The 6,905-nt window shown below is 38.1% G+C and overlaps 1 pseudogene; it reads right to left on the reverse strand.

Annotated features, from left to right (window-relative positions):
* Positions 1-4,800: 4,800 nt before the first annotated feature.
* LOC112649909 (peptidyl-prolyl cis-trans isomerase A-like) lies at positions 4,801-5,291 on the reverse strand (annotated as a pseudogene).
* Between the last annotated feature and the right edge of the window lie 1,614 nt (positions 5,292-6,905).

The following is a 6,905-nucleotide window of genomic DNA, read 5'->3' on the forward strand; positions in this document are numbered from 1 at the left end:
AACTAAAATTTATCTCCCAAAGTATTTCTTAACCTTTGGTGTCTACTACTTCTTGTCTGTCACTGAGAGTTAACAGATGGCAAAATTAATGAACAAATAGCAAAGGAATATTTATGCAAAACCTAGAAGCAACTGATTCTGATCAGGTTAGCAGCTTTGTTTCTTTGCAACCCATGGGATCATGGCTTTATGCTACATCCATCCGCACAGTATAGGCTGGCCTATGTTTGGTGAGGATCATTGTTAATAATTCATGAGATAAAAAGAATATCAATTTTTAAAAAGATTTTATTTATTTATTCATGAAAGACACAGAGAAAAAGAGGCAGAGACATGGGCAGAGGGAGAAGCAGGCTCCCTGCAGGGAGCCTGACGTGGGACTCGATTCCAGGACCCCAGGATCATGCCCTGGAGCTGAAGGTGGCGTTAAACCACTGAGCCGGGACACCTGGGTGGCTCAGCGGTTTAGTGCCTACCTTTGGCCCAGGGCATGATCCTGGGGTCCTGGAATCGAGTCCCACGTCAGGCTCCCTGCATGGAGCCTGCTTCTCCCTCTGCCGGTGTCTCTGCCGCTCTCTCTCTGTGTCTCTCATGAATAAATAAATAAAATCTTTAAAAAAAATAGACCACTGAGCCATCTGGGCTGCCCAAAATATCAATTTTTATCCTTATATATGCTTAGGCTATATCTGCATCATTCATTGCCCAGAGCTGGTAATAGTGGTAGTGTCCAAAAAGATAAAAGTGTTGGAATAAGAGGTGGGAGGGACACTTCATTGCATATACTTGTTTATATGTTGAAATTTTTACCATGTGTGTCTTTTCAGTTTTCGAAGAGATTAGAATTGAAATACATGTGCTTTAAATATATTGATGCTGGGATCTCACTTCATAGATTCTGAGTATGATCTGGGTATTGGAGTTTTTAAAAGCTCCTCAGGTAATTAGAACATGCAGCCAAGATCAAGAACCTCTGCTCTCAGCTATTATCAGAAACTCATTTACTATCAAATACTGATAATTGTAAATTATTTAAGGCAGGATTTCCTAGCTTTTTTGAGCAAGGAAAGATTCCTTGAATGTCAAAAACTTTAACAGCCTCTCACACCACAGTTGCCATATTTTGGGTGTGTGCTGATTGCAAAAAGATCAAATTTCCAAAGTTACTAACAATTTCAATAAAATCAACATATATTTGAAAAATAGTGGTACGCACATAAATATAGGTGAGAAACAATGTCAGTGCCATTTACAGGTAATTCTACATTTTTACAGGTAATTCTACACTTCTACATTCTCTTAGATGAGAAGACTCGCGTATCTATAGGTAAAAAGACTCCTTGCAAAATTCTTGGTTCTTTAGAATTCCACAGTCTACAAAGTAGGAATCACTAAATTAGGAACTGCTTTTGCTGGACAAGACTCTAGGGAGACATTTTGACCTCTTGGGTAGTAAACAGCAAACAGCCGGTGTTTCCATAGTGTTTACTTGAGATCTGCTTGTATTTTGTTATTGCTTTATTTAGATTTTTGCCCTTGTTCCCATATTCTCTAGCATATAAACTCTGCCTTGCAATCCTATTTACAAGCTCTGCCTAAATATGTACCAGTCTTTACTCTCTTGGAAGTTTGCTGGGGCCTTTTACCTTGCTTGGAGAGACAGCAGAGCACAAATCCTCCTATGACTCCTCCACCAGGATGATGCCCCTGCTCAACCTCACTTTTCATGAAAACCCCTCTTTATACACTTCATTAACACTGTGAGGTGACTAGCACTTTACCTATTTGAAGCCAGTCTGACTTTTCTCTTTGAAGTTCTCCTGGTTTCCTTGTATTAGATGTCAACAGAAAGGCACTGTGAGGATTTTTCAGGGCTGCTGGCTGTGTTAAGGAGCCCAGGAAACCTTTGGACCTCCTCTGTAAAATGACAGTATGAATATGAGAGCTTCATCAGAAGCTCATTAAAAGTAGAAAAATTGCCAATCCTGAATGCTCCATGCTATGTTACCCCCAATTTTGCTGTTATGAATTACATTTACTCTTTTTCACTTCCAATCAAGCATCAAGTTTCATTCAACCAAAATTAACATATGCTAATTTAAGAACTATTCGATATATTGGATTTTCTTGGATATATTACCACATCATGGTACTTGGCACAATTTTTACTAAGCTTTACACATTTTCTTGTCAGTTCTGAAAACTATGGATTTTTGTCCCCTCCCTTGTGTATATCTGACTACCTTAAAGTTAAAAATCATTAAAGAAACAGAAAAGCATTTCACCCGTTGAATGTGGAATATATACATAGTTCAACTTGTACTCACTTTGCAACCAAGCAAGATTCCAGCCATCAATCAACCTGTAGTAACTTTTATTTAATTGTATTTTAAAGGCATATGAGGTTACAGTAGTAGCTGAAAAAACACCTAAAAAGCCACATCAAAGTTAACTAATAGTGCCAAAGGTTCACCAGAATTTGCTTCTAAGTCCCTAAGTAGGATGCCTTGTTCTTTTATAGATTTTCCTCTTTGGCTGTTTCTCAGCCATCCGTGTGAAATTGTTTTATAATGAAGTTTTCCTTCCTTCCTTCCTTCCTTCCTTCCTTCCTTCCTTCCTTCCTTCCTTCCTTCCTTTCTTTCTCTCATTCATTCATTCATTTTTGCATAATCATAAAAGTAATACATGTTTATTATGGAGCATTTTGGAAGAAAAATATGCATTTAAAAAAAATCCTTAAAGTCCCCATTATAGCTTACTCTTCCGAGATAAGCATTAACATTTGGTTGCATTTCCTTTTTTCCTTTTTCTGTGTAAATGTGTATGTGTGTTTACATATATATACACACAAATGTATCAACAAAATAGGACCAAAAAGTATTCATATACATTTTTGTGTTCTGCTTTTTTTCTCTTAAAATCTGTTATTAGCATTTGTTTCCCCATTCTCCATGTCCTTTGTACTCTGTTCTCACATTTATTCCCCCAATTCCCGATCTCATTTCCTACCAGCCCCCCTACTCATAATTTTCTCAGTCCTCACCTTGCTGCCCCCCACAATTGATCCTCAATGCTGCAGCCAAAGGCATTTTTCTCCAGTATGATACTAACCACTTTACTCCCCTATTTTAAAGCATTTGACATGTTGCCTCTTAGCTCACATGGTAAATCCAAGTTCCCTTTAGTGTCCTACATGACCTTCACCTCTCTACTCAGGCTTCTCTTTCAGTCATAGCCAGTTGCTTTCTCCCTCTATATATTCTCTGCTATTGCAGCGTTTCTAAAAGTGTGACCCACAGGCCACCTGCTTTAGTGTTCCAGAGGAACACTAAATGTGGAGTCTAAGGTTATACACCAGGTGCCCTGAATCAGAAGTTCTCGATGTCCCTCTATTTTCAATAAGGTCTCTAAGAGATTTTTGAATACCCTACAACATGGAAACTTCTTTGCTAAGACCTCCTAACAGAAAAAATTAAAATTGATTGTTCAAAGGAATTTCTCATCCATTCCATATCTCATTTGATCCTCATTGCATTGCTCTGAGGTCAGTTTTATCACTATTCTATTCATTCCGCAGAAGAGAAAGCATACAGATGAATCACAGACATTAAGAGATTTGTCCAATTTACACAACCAGTAAGATCTGGAGATAATATAACTTTCAAGAATGCTCTTTCTAAATCCAAATCTTATGAGGTTTCCACTGTACATTACCAGCTTCCCACTTTGACCTGTAAACAGAGAAACTTTTTTCTATGTGTCTTTAGTAAAGGCATTCATCCTTCAAGACTGTGGTAGACATCGCAGGTGCTCTCACCATAGCCCTGAACACTCAGGTGCACCGAACACTCCAGTGCACACGGTTGGTTGGCCTTCTACTGCGAGTACCTAATACTCTTTGGTTAACATCTTTGTCTTGACCTGAGCAAGAGACAGACTTGAAATGCTAGGGAGTCCGAGCCCCCAGGGGCCAATGGCAGATGGGAGCTAGAGATAAATACTCTAGCTTGTCACCTCAGGTGGGGTGAGGGGAATTTGAGATGTGATCTACAGAGAGCCCCAGAGGTGTTTAAGGGGCACACCACTTCACAAAACTTCCTTTTTTCCCCCTCCCTTCCTTCTCCTGTCTCACATTCTCATTCTGCCCTGGTACTTTCTGGGGATCACCTGCCAAGTAAACTACTTAAACTCACATCTTGTCTCAAGGTCTGCTTCAGGAACCCGACTTAAAACAAAGACCCAGCTTACACACGGCTTTTGAATTTCAAGTGACAGAAACACAAATCACACAGTGATAACAACAACAGAAACTAATGCACATAGCTGAAAAGTCCAGGTAGAGAGCTTGCTTCTGATACAGTCAGCTGCACACATGCAAAGGATGTTACCCTTTCTGTGGTTCTCTTTCTGGCTCTTTACCTTCTCCCTGCCGTCACTTCTCTGTTTTGTTTTTCTTCATATGGTTTTATTCTCACAAAGTAATGCTGTGCTGAATCAAGCTAGAACCTGAGGCAAAAGGAAAAGTGTATCCCCCACCCATTTATCCATATTTTTATATTTTTTTAATGTCTAAAATCTTTTTTGAGAATTAGATTTTTATTTTTTGTTTTATTTAGTTTTTATTTCATAATTATAAATTTAACTCTGCAATCCAGCTAGACTTGGAAGGGAGTAAGGAAAATATGGAACCCATGGAACTGTCAGAGCACAAAGATTATAGGATATTTTGGGCAGATGGGAGTGAAAGGGTGCTGTAGAAGGAATGGTCTGGTAGTTAAGATAAAACACAAGTCAAATTTATTAGATTTGTCCACAGTCAGCAGTGGTGATCTTCTTGCTAGTCTTGCCATTCCTGGACCCAAAGCACCCCATGGCTTCCATAATATTCATGCCATCTTTCACCTTGCCAAAGACCACATGTTTGCCACCCAACCACTCAATTTTGGCAATGCAAATGAATAACTGGGAACTCTGTGATGGGTTTGGCATTTGCTATGGACAAGATGAAAGGACCTGTGTGCTTCAGGATAAAATTCCCATCATCAAATTTCTCCCCATAGATGAATTTACCACCAGCACCATTATGGTGTATGACATCATCATCCTGGCACATAAATTCTGGAATAATCCTGGGAAAGTAGCAACCTTTGAAACCAAATCCTTTCTTCCCAGTGCTCAGAGAACAAGAGTTTTCTGGTGTCTTTGGAATTTTGTCTGCAACCAGCTGGAACGAGACACTGCTTAAGGACTCACTCTATGGAGATATCAAAGAATATGATGGGGTCGACCATGGCTGAGAGGCACAAGCAGCTCTGGGACAGTGATGTCTACAAGGCCAAGGATTAAATTTTTAAATATTATTGTGAGCTTGCTTCCATTAAAGTTAAATTATAACAAATTATTTTTAGAGTAAATAAAATATTTATACTTAAAATAATATTATGAGTTTTAATACACATGCTTTTCAGTTTTTTCAATATTTTTTTTGACTACTTTAATATTCTGGGAAAAAAACTAGGCATTAAAAAAAAATAAAAGCATACATATAGGGGACACATTCTTCCTTTTACCTCAAGCTCCAATAGGGCTCGATGTGACATTGTCTTCATTTAAAATTTTGATATTTTACTTGTTTGGAAGTTCTTCAAAAACTTAAAAATAGAACTATGATCCAGTTAATTGCACACTGGATTTTTGTCCAAAAAACACAAAAATACCATTCAAAGGGATACACGTACCTTTAGGTTTATTGCAGCATTATTACAACAGTCAAATTATGGAAGCGGCCCAAGTATCCATCAATAGATGAATGGATAAAGAAGATGCGTAAAAAAGAATGAAATCTTGCCATTTGCAACAACATGGATTAAGACAGTATAATGCTAAGTCAAATAAATCAGTCAGAGAAAGACAAATACCATATGACTTCACTCATATATGGAATTTAAGAAACAAAACAAATGAGCAAATGGAAAAAAAAGAGACAGAAAGAAACAAACCAAGAAACAGACTCTTAATTATAGAGAACCAACTGGTGGTTACTATAAGGGAGGTGGGTGGGGGAATGAGTGAAACAGGTGAAGGGGATTATGAGTACACTTACCATGATGAGCACTGAGTAATGTATAAAATTGTTGAATCATATATTGTACACCTGAAACTAATAAAACACTATATGCTATTTGGGAATTAAAATAAAAGGAAAAATAATAAATAAAATAAAATAAAATAAAATAAAATAAAATAAAATAAAATAAAATAAAATAAAATATAAAATAAAATAAAATAAATAATAAAATAAATAAAATAAAATAAAATAAAATAAAATAAAATAAAATAAAAGTAGATGCTCCCTGCTATGACTGCTTCTATAGAAACAGCTACATCTCTCTGATGGCATGATCTGTGCAATGGTTGATCCTGCTGCTAGTTTGGCCACATGGCTAGCAGCCCAGTCCTCTGCTGATAGGGACTGTTATACCCCACCTGTAAGACTCTTGTTTTTTGTCTCCTCCATACTCTGCAGGTACCCCAAACTTAGGTATATTAGGGAACTGGGGTGGCTGGGGTCTCTCCTATTCAGGATGGTAGCTGAAGCTGTTCTCACTGAGCTGGTTATTCCAGCAAAAGATTTCAACCTAGACTCCCTCCTCTTGAGATGTGAATTCTCTACACGAGGGCCAGAATTGCTCCAGTGGTCCCATTCCCTCAAGACTTCATTTTCTTCCTGCCTTTTGAACTCAATATTTAGCCCAGGGCTCCTCAGAAAACTCTGCCCTGGTTCCATTAACAGGGATGACAACTGATACCTTGCATTAAGCTGATCTCCCCAGTGGAAGTAAGCATCTCTTATCCATGGGATGGCTTCCTACACATCCAGGGCCACCAGGCAGCCCAGTGCCCTA

The sequence above is a fragment of the Canis lupus genome, chromosome 19 (assembly GCF_003254725.2).
Source record: "Canis lupus dingo isolate Sandy chromosome 19, ASM325472v2, whole genome shotgun sequence".
In the NCBI taxonomy this organism is placed as follows: Eukaryota; Metazoa; Chordata; class Mammalia; order Carnivora; family Canidae; genus Canis; species Canis lupus.